The sequence below is a fragment of the Notamacropus eugenii genome, chromosome 4 (genome assembly GCF_028372415.1).
Source record: "Notamacropus eugenii isolate mMacEug1 chromosome 4, mMacEug1.pri_v2, whole genome shotgun sequence".
NCBI lineage: Eukaryota > Metazoa > Chordata > Mammalia > Diprotodontia > Macropodidae > Notamacropus > Notamacropus eugenii.
The window spans coordinates 218,757,230-218,784,135 of record NC_092875.1 but is presented as its reverse complement, the minus strand read 5'-3'; the positions used below and the strand labels follow the sequence as shown (position 1 = coordinate 218,784,135).

Genomic DNA, 26,906 nt, shown 5'->3' with positions numbered 1-26,906 from the left:
TCCATGCCTCATGTGATAGACCTTTCCTGTCAACTTTCCAGGCTATCTTGGACTGGAAATCTCTTTCACTCTGTTGTTTTGTGGTTTTTGCTGCTCTAGAAGTTTTTTAGAGTCATGTTTTGCAGGTATTTTATGGATTGTGGAGGAAGTGGTAGTGTATGTGTGTCTTTCTACTCCACCATCTTGGCTCTGCCCCCCTCAACCTCAATATTTTTTTCAGTAATATATGAGGCACTATTTTTCTGTTGAGAGAATAGGGGAAGGGAAAACTATGGGAAGTTTGAGAATGAATGAAAAGATTTGGAACAGTAGATGTGGAGAGTGGAATAGTGAATTGATAAGGGAGGGACAACAGTATTGCTTAGCAGTAGTAAGGACTTAGATGAGATTAAGTTACATATATATGTAGTGGATAAAGTCAGAACAGTTGTGTGATTTTCTCCACCTTCAGAAGCATATGTATAGATGTGAAGGAGACTGGTGGGAGTGATCAAAGTTTGTGAGTAGGCTTGGCTGGGTGTAGTGGGTGATATAATAAGGGGGTTAAATATTTAAGAGAAGACATTAATGTTGATTTGAATTGCTTCATAAAGGAGTGAATAGGGGAAGAAGAGGAGAGAATGCTAGTATATGCAAGATGGCCTTGGACAGAATTGAGGGGTCCAGGGATTAGAGGTCATGGTGAAAATGAAAATTAGGGTTATATAAGGAAAGGCACAGGGAGGGCTGAAAAATCAATAGGTTATGATAAACTAAGGGGATTTTAGAATTCCTGAACATTGAGGTGGTACATTTGTGTGTGATGGCAAGATCAGTGGCATGACTATCTTTGTGAGTGGCTGAGAGAAAAAACTCATGAGAATGAGCAGGTTGATAACTGAATTGTGAGGTATCTAAGGGAGAATGAATGTGCATGTTGAAATTCTCCAGTATGAGTGCTGAAGATGAGAAAGAGAGAATAATTACAAGCCACTTATAGAACTCATTAAAGAAAGTAGGTGAGCAACATTTAGGTTTATAGATAACAGCTACTAGGATTTTGATTGGATAGTAGATATGAATAGCATGAACCTCAAAGGTAGAGAAGTTCCTGAGTGAAGAAGGAAGGGAGAGAACCTGCAATGACAATAGGGAGCAAGGAGAATTCCAACTCCACTGCTTCAACCATGAACCAGAGAGAATGAATGAAAGTACAGCCAATACTGGAAAGAATAGTCAGGGAGGCTGTGTCATCAGGGGAAAGTCAAGTTTCAGTAAGAACTAGTAGAGAAAAATATGTATTTAGTCTAATAAGGGAAACTGTGCATTAAATTTTTTTTCATCAACTATTTTCTAGTATGGATCTACTAGATCTAATAGTCAACATAAAAATATCTTAGAACAATTCCTCAATTAAATAATTCATTAAAGGTTGCAACAAAAGATTTTGAAAAGAATTTCAAATTATTAACAGCTAATTGAAAGAATTTAACAAATCCTTACCTCTCAGATTTATGGATAAGAGCAGAATTTGTGACCAAACAAGAAATAGAGAACATTATGGTTTATAAAATGGATAATTTTGATTACACTAAATTAAAAAGGTTTTGTACAAACAAAAACTAATGCAGATGATTAAAAGGAAATCAGAAAATGGAAAAAATTATATATAACAAGTTTCTCTGATAAAGATCTCATTTCTCAAATGTAAAGAGAACTTAGCCAAATTTATAAGAATACAAGTCATTCACAAATTGATAAATGGTCAAAGAATATGATGAGGTGACTTTTAGTTGAAGAAATCAAAGCTATCTATGTCAAGTGAAAAGATATTCTAAATCACTATTGATTAGAGAAATGCAAATTAAAACAACTCTGAGGTACCACCTTACACCTATCAGATTGGCTAATATGATAGAGAAGGAAAATTATAAATGTTTGAGATGATATGGGAAAATGAGGGCAGTAATTAGTGTTAGTGGAGTTGTAAATTGATCCAACCATTTTTGGAGAGCAATTTGAAACTATTTGCAAATTGCTATTAAACTGCCCATATTCTTTGATCCATCAATACTACAACTAGATCTGTACCTAAAAGAGACTTTTATGAAAAGTAAAAGGACCTATGTGTATAAAAATATTGTTGCTCTTTTTATAGTGACAAAGAATTGGAAATTGAGGTGAAACCCATCAATTGGGGAATGACTGAATAAGTTGTAGTATACGGTTGCACTAGGAATACTATTGTCATATAAGAAATAATGAGCAGGATCCTTTAAAAAAACCTGGAAAGATTTTCATGCACAATGAAGTGAGCAAAATCAGGAGAACATTGTACACAGCAACAGTAATATTGTGTCAATAGTTGTAAAAGATTTAGCTACTCTCAGCATTACAAAGATCCAAGAAAATTCTGCTAGACTTGTGATAGAAAATGCTATCCACCTCCAAAGAAAGAACCGATGGAGTCTGAATGTGGATTGAAACGTACTATATCAAAGCATATTTAAATTGTGTTTTCTTTTTTTTTTTTGAGTTTATGTTTTCTTTTACAACATGACTAATATGAGAATATGTTTTTCATGACTGGACATGTATAACCCATATCAAATTGTTTGTTGTCTCAGACGGATTGGAGGGGAGGAAGGAAGAATGTGAAAGCATCTGGAACTCAAAATTTTAAAAAATGTCAAAAATGATTTCTACATGCATTGGAAAAAATAAAATATTAAACAAATAAAAAAGACTAACAAATCAGTAATAATGATAGGAATAAAAATCAAAGAATTTTAAGAATTAAACATAGCTGGCAAACTGGAGAAGATTACAAAAGATAGAGGGTCTGAAAAAATACAGGCACACTAAAGTAAAATTGTTAATTGATGTTATCTTTCTGGAATCCTATCAGGAACTATACTAAAAAGTGATTAATGTGTCCATATGTGCTTTGGCCCATATATGCTATGACAGTATAAAAAGCATATACCAGGGAAATTGATGTATGAAGATAGATCATTTATATACCAAAAAAAAAAAAAAAAAAAAAAAAAGCAAACCACAGCAGCATTCTTTTAGAAAGGAAGAATTAGCAAAAAAGTGGGAGCTCATAGATTGTGCTTCGCACAAAAATCACTCAATAAATGCTTGGAGAGGTGGAGGAACATGAATGTGCAGTGTTTCATATAATGCTAAACTTTGTTGATATATTGGTTTCTTTGGTTAAACTACTTTTCTTTGCTTTTTTAAGTGTTTATTATAATATGTGGTTTACTGGGTGGGGAGAGTGAGTAATATATTTAGAAATAGATTTGAAGCTAAAGACAAAAGTCATCAATAGAAATAACTTTTTAAAAAATTAGGTGTGAAATGTTTTGTGGGCTTAATGATTCTATGATTCATTTTGAATTCATTCATTCATTCATTACACATCTTTTCAATACCTACAATTGCAGTGAGTATTTATGTAGCATTTCACAATTTACAATATATGCTTTCCTTACAAAAACTTCATTGAACAGAAGGTTCTGTAAATATAATTAACTCCATTTTATAGATCAGGAAACTGAGCCTTAGGTGAATATATGATTTGCTCAAGGCTATGGAACAATGTAATGGTGGAATGGGATTTAAAATTAGATCACCTAAATCTGGTCCTGTTTTGAGAGAGAGAGAGAGAGAGAGAGAGAGAGAGAGAGAGAGAGAGAGAGAGAGAGAGAGAGAGAGAGAGAGACAGAGAGAGAGAGAGAGAGAAAGAGGGAGGGAGAGAGGAAGGGAGGGAGAGAGAGAGCGCACGCAAAGACAGAAACAGAGACAGAGACAGAATGAGAATGATATAGACAGATCGACTTCAAGGTCATATGATTAGCAAAATGGAGGAGCAGACGCAATCTCTGATTCTCATAATCTTTCTAACCTTTCAGAAATAGGAATTATGAGTAAGAGAGAACACCAAGAACTCAAATGAGGTAAAAATTCAGTGAATTAAATCTAAGAAGTTCTAGACGCTAACAAATTTCAGTTAGCATATGTTCCCCACCCACCCTCTAGTAGCAGAGTTGTACAAGTCAACCAATAGACTTGAAGCAGAGCTCAATTATATACCCTCCCCACATGTCCATGAGTGGTTTAAAAGAGAAATAAAAATTGTAAAAGAATTTATGTCCTATACAGCAGAGATAATTAACAAAATAGAAAAATTTGAATTCACAGTGACACATATCAACACAGAAACTAGAGAGGATAACTGATTGGGAATGTAACTACATGATAGTGAAGGACAATCTAGAAGACAAGCAAAAAGCAATAATATTAAAGTAATGCTATTATTGAAATGAAAAGAAAGTATGATCTCCATATAAGCAAAACATTGATCTGGAAGATAGGGTGCATAGAGCCAAACAAAAATTGACAGAGCTCTCAGAAGAACTTGAGTCAAAAAACCTGTTCTGCTGCTAGAAAAAAAAGCAGAAGGGAAAGATGATAAGGATTTGAAAAGCAAAATAGGTGTTTCTTTTTGTTCTTAGAGCAATTGTGAGTTGTCTTTGTTGTGGAGTCTGTGATACATCCAGTAGGATCTAATTCTGGCTTTCCATACAATGGGAATCTTGTAGCTGTTTCTTTCTCAACTTTTCATATGACCAGGACAGTATAATTAGTAGCCTATTGGGTACATATCTGATTTGAATTACTGCCACCAGAGGATGCAGATAACATCACATTATTTAATAACAAAGATTAATCCTCTAAACCAAAGGGAGAGAAAATACAAATAATTGAAGGAAAATTTTTTTTTCCTGTTATATGATGTTTTTGTCATTTAGTTTTCCTCTGGACAATTTGAAATGTTAGAGTTAACCTTTGAAATATTTTTTTTACTTGCATCCCTAAAGGGATAAAACATCACCACTCCCTCAGTGGATCTTGACAGCTGAGTCATGTCAATGGAAAGTCACTCAGATAAACCACTGAGATTCAGAGCCAAAATTCTCTCACTGGGGGGTCCTTGACTTGGAAACTCAGAATTCTTATCAGTCTGACTGAGATCAAGTGTTCTGACAGAGATCTTGAACTGTGATTTATTTACCAGAACATTTCGTTAAATTTACTGCGTTTCTTTTACAAAACAAGTTACAGTGATATACTGAATACTGCAGATATTTTTCTATTGTTAATTATAACAAAGGATGTTTATGCCTTGCCTTTGCAGATTTGTTCATTAGTAGTTTTTCTTTTGGCATTTTTGTTGCATTTAAAATAGTGACTGGCTGAATATAATGACATGAAAATAAGTAGAAAACTTGCTAATGAGACACTATGTTTAGATTTCCTGATATGTTCATAGTATATAGTTTGAAAAGGTAGGGAAGGAAAGCTTAGGAAACTCACGTTTAGTTTGGGGACAGTAGAAAAAGAATTTATTTTGGTTAGCTAAGTTGAAATCCAAAGAGTCTGTTGTGGTATTGGCTTTGATAAAGCTTCACAACCAATGGGAATCCTTTCTGAGTTAGTGTGGAGTGGCCTTAATGCTGGATATAATCCTGTTGGCCAAGACCCCAGAGCTGTACAGATGAGGAAAGGATGCAGGAAATTCAGTTGTTTACACATGTGTCTGTAACACTGAGAAGCAAGAGCAGCCCAGCAAGTCCAGAGGGTAAGAGTGTTTAATAACCTTGTGGTTTTTCTATTTAATTTTTATACTTTCCTGCTGGGGTAGAGCATGAGTTGTTCTCTGAGCAAGGGAAAAAGTAGTTGGTTATAAGACACAGAGCAAGACTACTGTGGGTCTGTGAAACGGAAGAAACAGACGTATTTGGAGTTTCTTGCTAAGTTGGATGTATTTTTCCCATTCTTTTTTCATTTTTCCACTATTAGTACTGTTTATCTTGACAGCATATATATTTCCTGTGTTTAAAATATTTGTATAGTTATCATAACCAGGTAAGGTTTTAGCATGCAAATATAGATAGTAACTGAAGATATTACTTTACAGACTTTGGTAGTAAAAGATGAAAATGAAATACCAGAAATGTTGGCTTTATTTTATGCTATAAGAAGTAAAAAAGGTAACATTGCTTATCAAAACTATAGATTTATGCTTCATGCACTTGAAGTCCTTTGGAAATGTCTAGAGCTTTTGTTGAATTCCTGTAATTGTTGACAGGAAGTCCTGTGATCAAAAGAGATATGTTACATTTCAGAGCAACCACAAGTGATCTGAATTTCCTTATGGAAAATACAGGATTCCATTGTAGAAGAGAGAGGGACAGAGAATAAAGGTTAATACATAGACATACTAAGGGAATGGAAAATATAACTACACAGAGAAGTAATGCTATGTCTCGACAACAACAACAAAAATTCTTTCTTTGACAACTTGAGAGATTTACTTTTTCTGTTACTTTAAAAAAAAGATCATAATTTTGATTACCTGTGAATGTGAAGTAGGTTTGGCAAATAGAAAGGAAATTCCTAAAATCATGATTAGCTACTGGATAAATGTAAGTAACAGATGGCTTTCAAAAACTTAATCCTTCTATTTTATCTCTCTAGCCACTCTCACACCAATTCTGATTTTTTCACCTCTCTAAATCAGCTCACATATCAGATTTTATAATCTTTCTTTGGGGACAGGGCATTTCAATTTCTAGTTAAATTTTGACGAACATATCAGAATTCAAAGGATTAGATCAAAGGATTGTTGATCCCAGGATAGTTGCTTTAGAACATAGTAGAAAAAAGTTTTTTTTTTTTTTTTCACGTAAGTAAATCACCATACTTTTACAGCCAACAGAAGATCTTAGTTTGGAAAAAAATTATTCCTATACTATTATTCTTACCCATACATTTTCAATGACAACATTAAATTTAAGAGAATATCCTTTAATATAGTACCAATGCAGTTTTCCCATGCTTTTATATTGTTGATTAGAAAGTAAAAATATTTATTTTGAAAATCAGGGGAAGAATGTACACCATTCTCTTAAAATTGTTTATTTCCAAACATCTCTAGAGATTATCCTGCTGTGTAATAGCAAACCATTTCATTGATTATATTTTTACTTTCTCTATAAATATTGGTTGGATTCAGTCCTGAGATGAAGATGCTATTAAATATTCTTTATGATGTTTATATATTGTTTTTAGAGCCCCAAAAGACAATAGTGGCATTTCCCCCAATTATGTCATGCAAGCATGGATCTACTCTTTATACAAGAGCATGGGATTTTCCATGTAGATGTCACTTATGTCAATTGAATTCCACATTTAATTTTTCACTAGTTTCCAAAATAGGACAAAGATAGATATGGGTTTATATCCTGATTCCACTGGGGACAAACTATATCTTCTGTTACTCATTTAACTTCTTCTGAACAGTGGTGATTTTGTTTTTCATATTCACATTAGTTGCTTCTGTAATCTTTCAGTCTTTTCTCCCTTTCAATACCTTAAAATTTTTTTTTTTGTCATTCTGTACTCAAGAAATATGCATACTTTTACAGAGAACAATAAAAAAGAACTATATATGAAACTAAAACGTAATCATATTCGTTTCTCTGTGCCTTCTCTTTAAGGATTCATTGATATCCCCTCTTTTTTGGGGGGCAGGAGTGGTCAGGAGAGGAGAGATTCAAATTTTTCTCCACTTCCCAAAAACAACCTCTGCCTTTAACAAGTTAGTGTGGTCAAATAAAACAAATGTACCCATTGGTCATAGCTGAAAATTTATGTCACATTCTTATATCTCTAGTCCATAACCATTCCTTCAAGAGCTGGGAAGAATATTTCAACACTGGTCTTCTGAGGCTGTGGTTGGACATGACATTAACCCGGATTCTTATGTCTTTCAAAATTATCTTTCCTCCAGTGTTAGCCTCTTTATATCAATTATTTTCTTGGCTCTGTTTACTTCACTGTATTAGGAGAGGCATATCTTCCCAGATTTTTCTGAATCCATCCTTCTCATTATTTCTTATAGCCCAATAGTACTCCATTAATCCAGATACCATCATTTGTATGGCCATTTTCCATTGAATGGACAAATCATTTATTTTCAGTTCTTTGCTACAAAAAAGGGCTACTCTGAATATTTTTTTATATATGTGGATCCTGCAGCATGGTACAATGGTTCCAAATCAGAGGATCTGGGTTCAAATCTTACTGCTAGTATTTCCTTGGGCAAATCATTACACTTTTCTGGGTGTTAGTTCCCTCATCTATAAAATGAGGGAGTTGGATTAGATAGCTTCTGAATTTGCTTTCATATCTTGCTCTTTGATCCCTTTCTTTTATGTCTTTGGGATATATGCCTAGTAGTGAAATCATTCAGTCAAAGGTATACATAATTTAGTGGCTTTGTGGGTATAATTCCAAATTATTTTCTAAAATGGTCAGGGCAAAAAGCTGCCAAAAGTAGATTAGTCTGCTTGTTCTCTCATATCCTCCCTAATAATTTTCATTTTTCTTTTTTTGTCATTGCAGCCAAGAAGGTATAACCTCATAGTAATTTTAACTTGCATTCTTTTTACTATTTGTGATTTTTCCATATAGTTGATAGAAATTTTTTCTTCATTTAACAACTCTCTGTCCATACACTGTAGGCATTTATCTATCGGGAGCTGATTTTTGTTTCTTGGTTATCAGAATTTTATCAGAGGAACATGCTGCAAAAAAAAGAAAGACATTTCCCAATTAACCATTTTCCTTCTGATATTAGCTGTAGTGATTTGGCTGATGTACTTTCTTTACAACTACAACTCTTAGAATCTCTAGCTTACTTTCCAAATTAGTGCCAAAGACAAAGGGAGTACATTTCTAGGAATGTTGGATAGGTCTAAATATATGAACTGAGAGAGATGGCATGCCAAGATAAGAGAGTACTTATAGCCTGTCCTTACAGAAATATGGGGCAGATAGGTGGTGCAGTGGATAGAGCATCAGTGCAGCAGTCAGGAGGACTTGAGTTCAAATCTCACCTCAGATACTTGACACTCACTAGCTGTGTGACTTGGGGCAAGTCACTTAACCCCAGTTGCCTCATCCTGGGTCATCTCCAGTCATCCTGATGAATATCTGGTCACTGGATTCACATGGCTCTGGAGGAGAAGTGAGGATGGTGACCTGCACAGCCCTCTCTCATTCAAAACAAAGTCAAGTGCAAATCATGTCATCATTTCTCTGATGGCATGGTCTTCTTCAGCAATGAAGGACAAACATACACACACTGAAATACAGAGTTCTTTAAAACAAATAATATTAATAAGACTAAAAAGTTCAGCTAGAACAAAATTATAATGGGTCTTACATGTCAGGCTAATGAGTTTCTATTTCAGATTAGGGCAATAAGGAGCTTTTGAAAGTTTTTGAGTAGTAGAGTAATATGGTTTATATTTTATTATTTTTATTATTATTTTATAATTTTTATCTCATTCATTTAATAATTTATCATCAATTATTATTAATTAATATTATATTAATCATATTATGTTAAACTGATAACATAATTATTAACAATTATTAATTTACTATTAATTAATTATTTAATATTGGTTTATTATTTACTTATTATTTTGTTATATTTTTATTATTATTTTTGCAGTGTGAAAGATGAGTTAGGAAAGGGTGAAATCAGAGATAGAAGGATTAATTAGAAGGCAATTAAAACAGCCAAGGGAAATGGTGATAAGTGTTTAAGCCAGGGGATTGATGTAAAAATTGCTCTGGAAATAGAATGGAGAGTATATGTATATGTCAATTGTTATGAAGATGGTAATATAATAAAGACTTTCCTTATAAGCATATATGGAATAAGTTATAAAATACACCCTTATTTGGAATCAAGTATTCATAGAAATCATACTTTGGAAGAGACCTTAAATTCAGTCTAGCCTAATGTTCTCATTTTGTGAAAGGAAACATGATATAGTGGAGAGAATGCTAGACTTGTGGTCATAAAACATCACTTTGAAATTTCTGCCACTTATGAACTGGGCAATCATATCAAGTCAGTTAACTGTTAGTACTTGTGTGACTTTTCCCAAGTCATTTTACCTCATTAGCCTCTGTTTTCTCATCTACTAAATGACCATCTAATGACAAAGACCTCTAAGCAACTTTATGCTCTAAATCTAGGATCTTATAAACCTCTCTGAGCCCATTTTCTCATTTGTAAAGTGTAGATAATGATATTTACACCAACTATTCCTTATGTGCTTTGCAACCCTAAAAGCATTCCCTAAATATGAGTTACTATTTTTTTTTTAAATTGGGAAATTGAGGCTCTCAGAAACTAGGCAATTTTCCTGAGTTCAACTCTTATTTAATAATACTGCTTTATTTCAATGCACAATGTATTGTGTTTTTCTTCGACAAAACTCAGAACATGTATGCATACTTTTTTATTTGTTTTTACAAGATGTTAGTGAGTAGTTTGGGGTAGACAGAAGTGGAAATGGTGGTCATTTTCCTCTTTCTTGTTGATTGTTCACAGAATCTAGTCCTATCACAAGTATTGTGCAGGGGATGCATTAGAGTAGGACCTTAATCTTTTTTGTGAGTGTCATGAATTTGTTTGTTTATAGACTCTTCAGAATAAAGTTCCTCATTGCACAAGATAAATTATATCTGATCGTAAAGGAAACAAATAACATTGAAATACAATTATCAAAATCTTAAAAATAGTTCATGGACCCTAGAGTATCTTGATGTTTACTTGGTATGATAAAGATTTGGATAGTCACTGAACCCCTTCTTATACCCCCATCAAGTTCTCAGAAAGGTTAACTGATGAGTTAAATTCCTAAAACAGAAGATAATAACTTTAGTTTGATCCAAATCAAAATTAAAAGAATCCAGAGGCAGACAATATTTTAAACCACTCACAGTTATTTATACTTTTGTATGAATGAAAGATCTGAAGACAGCTTTTGTTGTTGTAACTGGAGTGCCTCTGAGACAGTGTAGAAATACATGATAATACTTGAAATTCCATGGTTATGAACAGACTCTCTGGTACTGCAACTGGAAGAATGAGCTGTGTTTGTCCTTTGTTGCCGAAGAAGACCATGCTATCAGAGAAATGATGACTTAACTTGCACTTGACTTTGTTTTGAGTGAAAGAGGGCTGTGCAAGGTCACCAGCTTCACTTCTCCTCCAGAGTCATCTGAATTCAGTGACCTGATATTCCTCAGGATGACTGGAGATGATGCAGGATGCACTGGGAGACCTTGGTCCCTTTAATCCAAGGTCTATGCAGGTGCTCACTTAGGGTGAGGTAACACCCATTCATGGAATAGACCTATTTAAGAAGTAGCCAGGGCATGGCCCCTTTAATGAAGTAAAGAAAAGAAAGACCTCAGGCTGGGAGGGAAACAGCAACAGTTGCTTTTGATGATCACTCTGAAGCCGGGAGGGTCCAGAGAAAAAGGAATTATCATAATGAAGACAACAGTGACAAAAATGTACAGCCATAATAAATGAAATATGCTGTAATAGGAACTGGAAACCATATAATTAAAATACAAAATACAAAAAGAAACGCTAAGTACAAATATTAAATAATTTTGATCGATTCCCTCATTATTCAATTGTACTTTAGCATATGCTTATCTCTCCTATTCTCATGAAATTAAAAAAAAATTCTTAAAGTTTTATTTAATATATTCACCATTTCTGATTTGTTCTTGGTTCAAGTAACTGAGAAAAAATTTTGACAACTTGTTGATTGACAATCCATATATATATATATATATATATATATATATATATATATATATATATATATATATCTGGATTATATTGTCACTGATATAATACAAAAAGATGAGTACTGGGCTTGGTGGAGGAGGTAGTCACTGAGTCAAGATGACTGAGGTATAGATTTGGTTTGAATTTTATGAGAAGAGGACCAATATGGTAGTAGTAGCAAATGATGGCTGGAGAGAAAAAAGCTGATTGCTTTGTTATCGTTTCCATACTTCACTGTTATCTCAGAAAACTTAGTGAATGTTTAGCTTTATTCTCTCCTGCTTACTCTCGTTTTCCATCCTCCACCATGGGGGAAAAAACCCATTAATATTCCTGTTTCTTTAAGATGTTTCTAATGCATAAGGTTTTAAAACACAAAACTATGATCATTCCTAACTGTTCTGTGATTAATGTCAGCTACTAGCTACGTATAGAAGGTGTACAATAGAGGAAGACAGAGAATGACTGGCAGCACAGAGAACTGAACAGTATAGAGGTTTGAATTTTGGTCTAAAATAGCAAGGAGGAAATTAGGCAACAGTGAATAGAGCAGTGGCCCAAGAGGTCTGAATTCAAATCCAGCCTCAGACACTTAATAGGTGTGTGACTCTGGACAAGTCACTTAATCCTATTTGCTGTAGTTCCTTATCTGTAAAATGGGGACAAATGGAGAAGGAAATGGCAAAACATTCCAGTGTCTTTGCCAGGAATCCCCATAGGCTTCTGTCAGAGACATAGAGTCAGAAATGATGGAATAACAATGACAGCTAGGATTCTTTTTAACCTAGTATAATGTCTCTAAGAGGTAATCTTGAGAGAATTGAATGTCTACGGTTTTCATTAATAACACTTCTAAACTCTCACATAACAGAGGTTAATCACCCCATCAACCCCAGGTTATTAAGTCATATGTAAAGGATTTAGGGAAGCGGGCTACAGAAACAAGGACATAATCCACTGCTTTCATTTCTCTTCAAAGCTTGGGATCTCTAGTGAGGTTGAATAAGGGAGAGTCCCTCTCCAGAGACCAGGTAAAGGAGGAATTGGGGAAGATTGAATTAAATCATGTTCCAAGGGTGGGAGTGACAAGGAAGTTCTTTTCTCTTTCGTTTTCATCTTCTACTAGTGCCATTTACTGGTTACAATGCGGTGGATAGGAGAAGAGGAAAGGAGAGAACAAGGAACAGAAGAAGGAGAAAATGACAAAGATGAAAACAGAGAGAGTCAATAGTTATATTAAATCATTAAGTTCTTTAAAGGTGAGAACAGGCACCTATCTTGTGGAGAAATATGAATATTGTAAAACTAAGGAGGCTGGTGACTCAGAATACAAACTTACCTTGCTCCATAGCTTTTTGCCTAGGATCCCTTGCTATTTTCTACTTCAAATCAATCCATTGATTTTATTTTTGATGATGAAATTTCCCAGGAACTGTTGACACAGATTATTTTAACTAAAATGTCAGTGATTTGTGTTTTGTATTCATACAAACATAAAAAGATAAAGATATTAAAGCACTAAAAGTTTAGAAGTTTTTGTGTTTGCTATTGCAACTGAAGATAGATCTTTATGTAGCTTAAAAGAAGACATGGAGTTGTGAAATATGCAACATTATATCTCCTTTGTTACGTCTGCTTTTAATTTGTAGAAGAAATTCCTTCAAGAAGTCAGAGAGAACTTCCATTTTTTGACAGCCTAGTATGTGTTTCTAAGATGCTATAAATATTTAAATATATTACGCAAATTGTAATGGTAATATATTATTAAAGACTGTAGAATTAGATTTTAGAGGGCTATGTGGAAGTAGTTTTGAAGAAACTACAATCATTATTTTCATGCTGTAGTGGAAAGAGTGTTGGGTTTAGAGTCTGTGGATTTGGGTTTGAATCTTGGCTCTGTTATGTACGTTGTAACTTTGGGTGAGCCATTTAGTATCTTGATATTTCATTATCCTCATCTGTACAGTGGAGAACAGTGTAGGTATCACCCTAGATTGTCTCTAAGACCCATTTCAGCTTTAAATACGTGATTCTATCAACATTTAGTGTGACATTCATGTGAGGATAAAAGGTTCATTTATGAAGGAAGTGTAGATGTTGACTCAGTCAATGTATTTATCAGCAACATACTACTCTGTGCAAAGATCCCTATTGTAATGGAGTTTTTGATCTTTGTCTCTAGGGGAGACAAGGCAATAGATCCATAAGCACAGTTAACTAATACTATGTACCTTGATCCTTCGAGTATCCAATAGGTGTACTCCCTTCACTCACACAGATTCCTTTACAATTCAGTAGTTTGAGACTTACAATACATGAAAAAATCTTTTCACTCTGCTGGCAAATAGATGATAAAGCTCTCCAAACTTATGCATCCTGGCTCTCAGACAACAGGCATACTGTGTATCATAGGCCCTTTCATAAAAGCTTTTCCTTTTTGTCAGTACAGGACTAGCCTTTTTGAACCCTGGATGACCTCTACACCAGGATGAGATACCGGAGATGAGTCTTAAGGGAAAAACTACAATATGTCAGTAAATAAATGGTAAATCTATGGCATAGACAATAATAATAATACATACATGCCTACGTACATACACATGTATAGTGTTTTCCTCATAATAGCCCTTTAAGTAGATAACACACGTATTATTTATTAATTATTATTATTATTATAAGGCTAAGGAAAATGAACTCCTCTTATGTTTACATAAGGACAGCTGGGCACAGTGGGCTTAGAGTCAGAAAGACTCATCTTTCATAGTTTAAATGTGGCCTCAGACTGTTACTAGCTGTGTGACCCTGGACAAGTCACTTAACCCTATTTACTTCAGTTTCCTCTTCTGTAAAATGAGCTGGAGAAGGAAATAGCAAACCACTTCATTATCTTTACCAAGAAAATCCTAAATGGTGTCCTTAAGCGTCAGACATGACTGAAATGACCAAAAAGATGTTCACATAGCAGGAAAGTAGCAAAACTAGTATTAGAGCTCAGATTTTCTGATTCCCAATCAGTATTTACCCAATGAATAATATAGGAGTTTAAAAGATGAAGAAATGAATAGACTTTTTAAAATTTATGTGTCATTTAAATATTATTTAATAATTTTTCAAAAATTTCCAAGCTTAACCACCAAAATTAAACATTTCATCTTTCTAGGGTCATAGTAAATAGCGTACAGGACTTGGATTCAGAAAAATCTTTGTTCAAATGTGACCTCAGACACTTAACTAGCATTTTAACTTTGGGCAAGTAATCCAATTGGTCTCCTCATCTGTAAAATGGGGATAATTATGGAATATATCTCACAGAGTTGTTGTGAGAATCAAATGAGAAAATAATTATGAATCTCTTAGTGCAGTGCCTGACTCATAGGAGTTACATACATGTTGGTTATTATTAATATTAATAAATTCAGCAGAATAAGATATCAGAGATGAGTCTTAAGGGAAGAACCTACAATATGTCAGTAACTAAGTGACAAATCTATGGCATAGACAATAATAACAATACATACAAACACACATACAGTAGTAACTTTAAGAACTCTCTGGCTTATTTGTCTTTCCTTTTGAACTTCCTTCTATTAGGTGCATTTTAAGAAACGCCTCAATTGCGCCTTTCTTTTGTTTTTCTTTTTTGCAACACAATTGCTAACTCTGTTTTTCCCTTCCAAATCCATCTTCCTAACAATGAAAAAAATAGAAAAAAGATACACATTTACTTTGTCCAAAAATCATATGTTTAATTCTTCACTTTTTGTCTATTGCTGTTCTGGCAAGAAGTGGGTAGCATGCTTAATCATAAATCCTGTGGAGTCAGAGTTAGTTATTGAATTGATTAGAGTTTTAAATCTTTCCAAGATGCTTTTCTTTATAATGTTGCTATGGGCATAAATTGTATGATTGGTTCTGCTTATGTCACTCTACTTCAGTTCACACAAGTCTTCAGATTCCTATGAAACCATTCTTTTCATTATTTCTTACTGCCATAACAAATGATGCCTAAGAAGGCAGGACAATACAAGACTCGGAAATTTACTGAAGCCTAAGGTTACAGGAGGCTAGTCATGCTTTATATTTGTCTAGATGGACATCAAGGTATACCTAGTTCATGGGTCAGGACTTCCCTGAAGATTAATGTCTGTTCCTATAGATGATTATCCCTATGACAGGATAAATCCCAAGTAAATATTTCTTGAAACAAGTCAGACTTATTGAAGTTACTCCAATTCTGTTCACAGTTGGCTGTTAGACCTAAACTTCTATGTCTGCTCCCAAATTAGGAATTTTTTATTGAATTGTTTCTCCTTTACAGCAATGGGCAAAAACGAAACACTAGAAGCTGAAAATATTTATTATACTTGGTAATAGGAAGGTAATTCTCTAAAAGAAGATCTATTTCAATAGCATACCAATCATTTGCCAGTAGAGCACTTTACTTGGGAACCAGTAAACAACCAAGAAATATCTTCTCTTTTTACTCTTCACTGTTATTTTCTAGAGATTCTATCCTATCTACCAATGCATTTTTTTCTGACACTAAAGAGATTATATCAATATAATGACAAATAATCATTTTGACAGAGGATCACTGTCATGCATTAATTCAAAACCAGCAAATACAATTAAAAACATTTATATCTTAAATGTGTATTGCACTAGGTAGTGGAAGAAATACAAAATTTAGCTCAGACAATGTTCTTGCTTTCATGGAACTCACAATGTAGTAGAAACATATGAGAAATTTACAAAGGCCAATCGTGTAAATATGTAATAAATGCATGGGAAATATATGCAAAGTTCTAGATGAGGTCTGATGAAAAGAAGTCATTAATATCTGGGAATCAGAGAAATAATTCTAAAAGAAAATTACATTTGATTATGTTCTTATAGTGTGGAAAATAAATCAATAACGGGAGAAATGTTGGTGAGGAGTTATTTCGGGGTTAAAGAACTGAACAAGAAAAGGTTCAGAGCTGAGTAAACAGAGAGCATGTATGTTTGTGTATAAGTGAGGGCACTGCAAGGAAGCCTCTTTGATTGCAATGTAAAGTTACATAGTGGATAATGTAAGAAAATGCTGGGAAGGTAGTTCAGTGTTAGGTTGTTAAGAGTCCCTTTGACTATCAGGAATAGGAATAGGAAAACATTAAAGAATTTTAAGCAGAGAAATGACATGTGTAGATCTCTGAAAAAAACAAAGGTCTGGTAGGGGTGTGATAGATGGATGAAGAGGAAAAAAGAAGAGAAGATCCGTTTGAAGGTTATTATGATAGGCTAAATGGGATGTAAAAATAGTTTTTTCTAGGGTTGGGCTATTTTTAATTCCAAAGAGAATACAGCACAGATGACAGATGGAAGAGATGGGAGAGATGTTACAGAGGCAGGATAGACAGAATTAGGTAACTAGTTGGAAGAGAAAAATAGAGAAGGTATAGTTTAGAAATGGAAAACATTATGGATGGTGATGATATCAACATTATCATAGTCAAGTGAGAAAAAAAGTAAAGGTTTTAGTGAAAAGTTAGTAAATTTGATGTTGGACAACCTGAGGTTGAACTGCTAGTGGAACATCCGGGCTAAGATGTATCACAAGCACTTGGAGATGAATTTTTAGCAATTGGGGAAAAGGTCAGGCCTGATGATCTAGATTTAGGAGTAATTTGTTTACAGATAATAATTGTTTTGTGCTTATCTTACCTTTTTGTTAACTGACAGCTATTCCATTTATTTTTTAAAGATTGTATTTATTTTGAACTTAAATACAAAAGGACAAAAAACATCCATGCACATAGCACAACACATCTCCATTTTGTATTGTTCACTTAAAAAATGTAATAAATGCTATACACCATTTTCAAAACTACCCTGCTTTTCTGTGCTTCCTCCTCAGCTTTCTTTGTTCTCAGTTCCCCATATTATTTCTAGTAACAAAGTTTCTGACAGTAGATTGTATTACTGGAGTGTTCCATTTCTTTAGTAAAAGGAAGACACATTATGCATAGCAGCGTTTCCCCCTTTTCAGTAATCTTTTCTTAAATTGGGCCCAAATATTTGGAAGTGCTTGCCTTGAGTCTCCTTAAGCATTTATCTTGCATAGGTATTGGAGAGAATACAGCTTAGTGCTAGATATCTTGATAGGAGGGATATGGATTGGATTCAATTCTAGGTGACTAATACAAATCAATAAACATTTTAACTGCTTACTATGTACCATTCACTGTGTTAAGTGATGTTGATATAAAGAAAAGCAAAACAAACACAAAACAAAATGAAGCCCCCACTAAAAATAAAAATAAAAAAACAATTCCCATTCTCAAAGGATGTGCAATCTGATGGAAGGCACAATATGTAAAAATCTAGGTACAAATAAGTTATACACAGGATATATTGGAAATAATCTCAAAGAAGAGGCACCAGTATTAAGGATTTTCAGGAAAGTCTTTTTACACAGGTGGGATTTTAACTGGAACCTGAAAGAAGCTGAGCTAGAAGAAAGAGATGAAGAGGTGAAGAGTTCCTGGCATGGGGGATAGCCAGTGAAATTTCTGGAATCAGTTGATAGAGTATTCTATGCAAGGAACCCCTTTCTCCATTCCTAAATGGTATAACAATGTAAACCTTTTATTTCACTTAGTCAGGCTTATTGTTACTGGATCACAGAGTACCTGGAGAAGTGTGAGGTATAAAAGCACTAGAAAGGTACTGTGGCATTTAAAGAGTTTCAAGAGATATAATTTCTGGGTAATTTAATAGTTTTATTAATAATGCCAGTATGCTTATTAGTAAAAGGATGGTTATTTGGCTATCTCTCTCTTAGACCAAAGACAATCATGGTGATGGCCTCATAGTTCATTGGAAGAGGGGTGTTCCTGAAGGTGGCTCTCAACTCTGATTGATTAACAATTAATGGACTAGATTTGAACTTTGATCATCTCATTTATTTCTTAAGTTACCTCCAGCCTTGGCTACTCTATTCAAATAATTTATCGCTACCCAAACCTGAGTAGAGTACAATGACGTCTCTACCTAGGTGGGGTCTATCCTTCAACAGACTGGATTTTAAAAATTAGGACTTCAGAGAAAGTGGGCAGCTATGTATATCTTTAAATCATTGATTATTAATAGTTTATCAGTGGATGGGGCCAGGTTTTGAAAAGTTTTAAAAGCCGGTGCATTTTATTTGATCCTAGAAGTATTAGGGAGACCTTGGAGTTTATTGAATAAGAAGATTCAGAGTGACATAGTAACACTTCTGCATTAGATAGAACAATTTGACAGCTTAGTCAAGGATGGTCTGGTATGGGGATACACTTGAGGTAAGGAGACCAACCAGAATACTGTGTTCGTTGTCTAGATGTGTGGTAGTGAGAGCCTACACCAGAGTGGAAACAGAGTCAAAAGAGAGAGTAGGCCATATAAGAGCCATTTTCAAGGTAGAAATGACAGAAATAAACAATTAAGGGATATGAGAGAGAGTAAGAGGTCAAGTATGACACTTAGGTGGTAAAAGTGGGTGGCTGGAAGGGTAGGTGTCTTTTTAACAGAAATAGGGAAATTAGGAAGGGGAGTGGGTTTTGTGGGAAAGGTAATGAGTTCAGTTGGGAATATGATGAGTTTAAATGTTTATGAGACATCTTATGTTGGAGATATCCAATAGGCCATTAGAAGTATGAAACTGGAAGTCAGGAGAGAGATTATGGTTGGAAAAATAGATCTGAGAATAAACTGCAAGGTTCAAATTCTCTGAGCCTCACTTTCATTTTCTGTTAAACAGGGATAATAATGCTTTCAGGATTGCTGTGTTAATTATATTAATTATTGTATCTAAAGCTCTTTAGCAACCTTGAAGGACTCTATAAACTATAATGGTGATACAACCAAAAATGATTTGGAAAAAAATCATTTAAAATGTAGCACAATCAATAAATATTTCATAGCCTCAACTTTCAATAGAAAGTATCACAAAAAGCTTTATTTTTTTTGATGATATAAGTACACAGTGTAATCCATAAAACTTTGATTTAGGGGAGAGGAAGAATTTGATCTGCTCTGTTGGCTTCTAGATTGCATAGTTTATAGTTTAATACCATTATTAGTATAATATTTCTAATTTGTTTGTCTGGAATAAAGCCCTTTATAGTCTAGCTCCAATTTTTAGTTCCAGACTAATCTCATATCATCTTCCTTCAAACACTTCATATTCCAGTCAAATTGTACCTTTTGCTGTTCCCAGGATGGGAAATTCAATCTCCTCCCATCCCTTTATATAGTCTATTACCTAAACCTGAAATTATCTCCTCCTCACCTCTATTTCATAGAATTCCTAACATCCTTCAAGGGTCAACTCAGGCACCTTTCTGAAGCCCCTAACTAATGCTTATTAATAAAACAATTTTATATATATTTTGTATTTGTTCATTTCTGTACATGTTATTTCTTCTCTGTGAAATATAAATTTCTTGAGTATAGGAGATGGCACATTATATGAACTTTTTAAAAGTCTGTTGAAATGACTTGAATTATAGATATAATTATTGACATTGAAGTGGAAACTGGGAGCTTCTGAGAATACAAATGATAAAGTGATTGAGCATTCCCAAATCAAAAATGTGTTAGTGTTCTTATAAACACACACATATGTATAAGTCAGGCAAATTGCATAGAGTTTATTGAATCAGGCTGGTACCTTTTTTGAGGTATTTGGTTACTCAAACTTTTCCAAATTTGGAAAATCATCAAAGGTTTTAGTAAAAAATGTCTGCAAGATAGAGATTAAAAAGTGAAAATGATCATATTTTTCAACACAATTAAAAAATAAGACGCCCGTAATAAAGCATTGTGAGACATTCTCACTTTGTACTTATTGCCAGTTACCCACAAGGATCTTCGCTGAATCAAAGCTGTTATTATACATGGCCTATAACACTGATACATTCATCTGTTGTATATAAAGAAAATGTGTTTGATAGGAAGCTAATTTGTATGTCCTGACTTTGAACCCTTGTAACATAACTCCAGTGTCTGTCATATCTTGCTTGTCGATTGAAATACTTTCTCTCTTTTATCGTTATGTTTCCATTGGTTTTTCCAGATGATATAAAACTACATTTGGGGGAAATTAAAAAATTTATGACTATCCACCATAGCAAATTCTAAATCCTTCATTATTTTTAAATTTTTTTTTAGTATTTGTGGATTTGGATTATTGTTGTTTGTTTAGCTAAGTATAAAAATATCAGATTTAGTAATCAGTTTACCTAGAAAATAAGAATTTAGGATATTATCCTCTTATCTACATTATGATCAACATTCAACAAGTATTTTTCACTTTTCATATTTATTTTGTCCAAAATATCAGAAAGCCTCTTCATTAAATTAACCAAAATTGTGGTAAACAGATACAGTTTTGTGAATGACACTAATTAACTGGGCTGTGATTATAACAGTATTCTGACTCATGACTTATGTGACTCATATCCTGGGCCATCAGATTTTCATGTGAATTTATTGTTTTAATTGAACTGGCAAGCAGCATTTTAAATATGCTGGGAGAATAAATTTCCATGAATGATGACAATTTATGCTATCATCTCAAAACATGCCTTTTGAGTGGAAATAGGGGTCAACAGAGTGCACACGTTTCCCTTTTTATTGTTACAACATATCATCTGACATTCCCTCATTGGGAGGCACATGTCATACATGATTAGTAAACAAAAGTGTATGAAGTAGTTATGACAAACCTCAAGAAGAAAGAGAAAGAACTGGGAATGCTGCCAAACCAAACAGAAATTGTCCTTAAACAAGATGAAGAAATTCAAAGCAGAGCTTCTTATTTTCTTAAAGTTCTCCATGAGGTCACATGGATTTAATAGTATATTAACAGATCCCATTTCTCAGTCTTCTCCATTATGGCAGGGGTAAACTTTGTTAAGTGACCAGATTCTCTTCAAGATCTGAAGACATTTAAAAACATCAGAAGTTAGAAAAGCAGGGAAGTGTGATCAGACAAAGTAATCAATTTCAAGAAACTACAACTTGTCTCGACAACATATGAGAAGCTGAGGAATAACTTTCTTCCTTTGTATCCCCAGCATTTACACAAAGGATCACATATGGTAGGCACTTTGTAAATGCTCATTGACTTGATTTGACTTGAATATCATTAAGAGGGGTAAGTCAGGGACTGTCCTGCAAAGGAACTGAAATTGTGTTTTGTTGAGTTCTTTTTAAAGAAGATAACAATGAAAGGGAGAAACAGTCCAGAAGCAGGGGGTGGAGGGGGGAAGATCTTAAGGAAATAAAAGATTTATGTGTAGGAGGAGAAAAAACCAAGAAAAAAAAGTCTCATGTGGGTTTTCCACTCAGTAATCTAGAATTGCTTTAACTCAGAGGCAGAAATACTGCTTTTAAGAAAAATGTGACCAGGGTGTTCATCCCCTGTTATTTTGATATTTTTACTTGTCTCACTTGTCTCATTTACTTGTACTCATTTACTTGTCTTAACTAAGGAAATAAGCACCTATTCCTACAATAAAAAGAAGCTGATGAAATCAGATTCCAGACCAATTAGCATTAGTGCTAAGGACTGGGTTTTATAGTTTAACTGTCTTTAAACTATGATCCTTTGTGGTGCCAAAAAATACAAACCAGTCAGGAAAACATTTTTTTAAATGATTGGAGGCTTTGGGAAACTTAATGTCTAAACAAATTACAAATTCTTTTTGGCTACAAATAGAGAAAGCGTGGGCAGGGATTAAGCAAGAAGAAAACATACATTAACTTTTGAAGCGAATGAATACTTTTCAGAATTTGACATTTGCAGTTGTTATAGGGTATTTTAATTAAAAAGATAAAATTATTCATAGAATAACAAAAGTTCAAGCAACTCTCATGGGTTCCATAATTAAAGCATTTAAAATGAATAGAACTTCAAAATGCCATAATTTAACAGAGAAAAATTCCCCGTCAAACATAATACAGAAATGACAAAAAAGCTGGGAGTGAGGGTGACCCATGCCTACAATAACTGCTACCAGGAGGCTAAAGCTTGGGTGTCATTTGAGCTCAGGAATTCTGAGCTTCGTTAGGGATAAAGCTCAATTGCATGTGTGTAGGTACCAATATGGTGAGTACCCCTGGAGCAAGTGAACACCAGACTGCTTAAAAAAGGGGTCAAAAGTTCTAGGTTAGAAATGGACAATTTAAAGCTCTTATGTCAGTTGGGTGGTGACTGCACTGCAGGCCTGGGAAAGGAAGGAAGGGAGGGAGGGAGGGAGGGAGAAAGATGGAGGGAGAAAAAGAGAGAGAGAGAAAGAGAGAGAGAGAGAGAGAGAGAGAGAGAGAGAGAGAGAGAGAGAGAGAGAGAGAGAGAGAGAGAGACAGGCAGACACACATACAGACACTGTCTCATAAAGATGAAACAAATTAGAGAAGTCAGACAAAGAAACAAAAAAAAGGAAGGAAGGAAATAAGAAATCAAGAAATGAAGGAAAGGAAAGGAAGGAAAGGGAAGTAAATGAAAGAAGGCCAAGAAAGAGAAAAAGGAAAAATTCAATATTTTCCTAAAGATTTTAGTTGAAAACTCCATGATGAGACCAAAAGTCATACTAGTTTTTTCATTGCTTTTGGCATATTGAATTGAGAGCTGTCATTGGAACCAGGAAGACTCAGGTTGAAGTCCCACTTCTGACATAAAATGGCTATATGGATCTGGGCAATTCATTAAGCCCCTCTCTTCTCCAGACAGTTTTCCAAGACAATAACTTGAAGAAAAAGACCTATACCAATGAAATTAGAGCTCTGTCCCTTAACCCTAACTTCCTTATCATTTCCTGTAGTTTAAAGAATGCATATACATAAACAAGTATATCTATATCTGTCTATCTGTCTCTCTGTCTCTCTGTCTCTGTCTCTGTCTCTGTCTCTGTCTCTCTCTCCACACACATATACATATACATTTATGTATGTACACAAATGTGTGTGTGTGTGTGTGTGTGTGTGCATCTCTTTGAAGGAATGGTTTGAATGGTTTGTGAAATCTACACTACACATGAACCAGTCTTTGGTTATTGAATTTGATGATAGGATTTTTTTAAATCACAAAAAAACAGTAACATGACTAAAAGATGACTAAGACATCCCAATACACCCATGAAGCTTCTGCTGGTATATGTTGTAGTCAATTTGGACCTAATCTTGCCTGCTTTCTAGGCATATTTCACAAATTTATCCTCCAAATGGAATCTATCCCTTTAATTTCAAGTTTTACTTTGAAATCTTTTATTTTTTTTTGATATTTTTAGTACAAAAATGTCCTAAAATATTTTTAGCTCAAATATAGTTGGAGTATTTATTATTCTTTTTCTTTTTCTCTGTACCAGGGATTTTGTTGTTTCATGTAACTCCCAGTAATGAAATTTCAATCAATGCCAATCAGAAATTGTTGTACAAACTAGTCCTAAAAAATCATCTGAAGCATTGACAGGTTAAATACTAGCTCAGGCTCACATAGCCAGTATGTATCAAATGGTAGAATTGAATCTAGGTTTTCCTTATTTTGAAGAATCTATAGTCTACAATACTCTACAAAACCATGCAACATGCAAGTAACAGTCAAATGCTTCAAATGAAGTAGAGAAATCAGACCAGGGCATCAATCTAAATATTTTGGAATAAGGTGTGTGTGTGTGTGTGTGTGTGTGTGTGTTTGTGTGTTTGTGTAGGTGTTCCTTGTCAAAGTTGGCTTTTTTGTCCATAGTCTGACAGGAGGATGCTTAAAAGACCTTTGAAAAAATTCATAAGACTAGGAGATACTACTATAGATAAGGAAATAAAGGATTTAGAAAGAAGACCAGTAGGTGAAGACTGAGATATTCAGTGAAGAGAAGATGGGGGGGGATTTTTTTTTATTATAGTGAAAAGATTTAACATTCTTCTTTTCTTTCTTTCTTTCTTTTTAGTTTTCAACATTCATTTCCAAAGATTTTGAGTTCCAGATTTTCTCCTTATCTCTCCCATCCTCCACCCCAAAATACCATGCATTCTGATTGCCCCTTCTCCCAATATGCCCTCCCTTCCCTTATCCTCATCTTCTCTCTTTTCTTGTAGGGCAAGATAGATTTCTATACACAATTACCTGTATTTCTTATTTCCCAGTTGCATGCAAAAACAGTTCTCAGCATTCATTCATTCTTTAAACTTTGAGTTCCAACTTCTCTCCCTTCCTCCCTCCCCACTCATTCCCACTAAGGAGGCAAGTAATTCAATATAGGCTATATATGTGTAGTTTTGCTAAAGACTTCTATAATAGTCATGTTGTGTAAGAATAACTATATTTTCCTCCATCCTATCCTGCCCTTCATTTATTTTATTCTCTCTTTTGACCTTGTCCCTCCCCAAAAGTGTTTACTTCTAATTACTCCCTCCTCCCATTTGCCCTCCCTCCTATCATCCCCTCACACCCACTTACCCCCTTTGCCCCTACTTTCCTGTACTGTAAGATAGATTTTTGAACCAAATTGAGTGTGCGTGTTATTACCTCCTTAAGTCAAATGTGATGAGAGTAAACTTCATTTTTTCCCTCTTACCTCCCCCCTTTTCCCCTCCATTGAAAAAGATTTTTCTTGCCTCTTTGATGAGAAATAATTTGACCCATTCTATTTCTCTCATTCTCCTCCCAATATATTCCTTTCTCAACCCTTAACTTTATTTTATTTTTTTGGATATCTCTCCTTCCTATTCAACTCAGTATTTCCCAAATACTGAGAATAGTTTCAAGAGTCACAATTATCTTTCCATGTAGAGATGTAAACAATTTAATTTTAGTAAGTCCCTTATGATTTCTCTTTCCTGTTTACCTTTACATGCTTCTCTTGATTCTTGTGCTTCAAAACCAAATTTTCTATTCAGCTCTGGTCTTTTCATCAAGAATACTTGAAAGTACTATGTTTCATTGAATGACCATCTTTTCCTCTGAAGTACCATACTCAGTTTTGCTAGGTAGGTTATTCTTGGTTTTAATCCTAGTTACTTTGACTTCTAGAATATCATATTCCAAGCCCTTTGATCACTTCCTGTAGAAGCTGCTAGATCTCATGCTGTCCTGATTGTATTTTCACAATACTCAAATTATTTCTTTCTGCCAGCTCACAATATTTTCTCCTTGACCTGGGATCTCTGGAATTTGGCTACAATATTCCTAGGAGGTTTTCCATTTAGATCTCTTTCAGGAAGTGATTGATGGATTCTTTCAATATTTATTTTACCCTCTGGTTCTAAAATAACAGGTCAATTTTCCTTAATAATTTCATGAAAGATAATGTCTAGGCTCTTTTTTTGATCATGGTTTTGAGGTAGTCCCATAATTCTAAAATTGTCTCTCCTGGATCTATTTTCTAGGTCAGTTGTTTTTCCAATGAGATATTTCCCATTGTCTTCTATTTTTTTCATTCTTTCATTCTATTGTAATTTCTTGGTTTCTCACAAAGTCATTAGCTGTCATCTGTTCCATTCTAAGTTTTAAAGAACAATTTTCCTCAGTAAGTTTTTGAACCTCCTTTTCCATTTAGTTAATTCTGCTTTTTAAAGCATTTTTCTCCTCATTGACTTTTTGGATCTCTTTTGCCATTTAAGTTAGTCTGTTTTTAAAGGTGTTATTTTCTCCAGCATTGTTTTGGATCTCCTTTAGTAAGCTGTTGACTCACTTTTCATGGTTTTCTTGCATCGCTCTCATTTCTCTTCCCAATCTTCCTAGTTCCCAACAGGCCTCTCTTACTTGATTTTCTTTTTTTTTTCTTTTTTCTTTTGTAATGTTTAACAATCACTGCCATACAATTGTGATTTTATCCCTCCCACCTACCCCCCACTCCCCCCCTCCCTCCCCACGACTGCATACAATTCTGTATAGATTCTACATATACTTTCCTATTGAGTATATTTTCACTATAGTCATGCTATGTAGTCAGACTAAGATAAATGAAAGAAATCGTATAACAAATCAGAACATGATACACAAACACATACACATACACAAACATGATCTGCTACAATATGTGAGTGACTTCCATATTTCTCTCTCTGAGTGTGGCAGGCATTTTGCCTTGAGATCGTCCATTGGGATTTTTTTTTTTTTTTTTTGGTAAGAAGTTCTTGTGTTATTACAAAAATCTAAGTCTAC

The 26,906-nt window shown here is 34.2% G+C and overlaps 1 protein-coding gene across 12 annotated transcripts in view; it reads left to right on the top strand.

The window, feature by feature from the left end:
* Nucleotides 1-5,514: 5,514 nt before the first annotated feature.
* CCDC102B (coiled-coil domain containing 102B) overlaps nucleotides 5,515-26,906 on the top strand; it is an 845,733-nt gene continuing 824,341 nt past the window's right edge. For 4 of the 12 annotated variants that reach the window (XM_072604128.1, XM_072604138.1, XM_072604127.1 and 1 more), the window contains exon 1: nucleotides 5,518-5,629. The gene's annotated coding sequence lies outside the window, so the exon portion shown is untranslated. Of the gene's footprint in view, nucleotides 5,630-26,906 lie in introns of all 12 variants that reach the window. The other 8 variants (XR_011966005.1, XM_072604130.1, XM_072604135.1 and 5 more) reach the window with 3 other exon arrangements.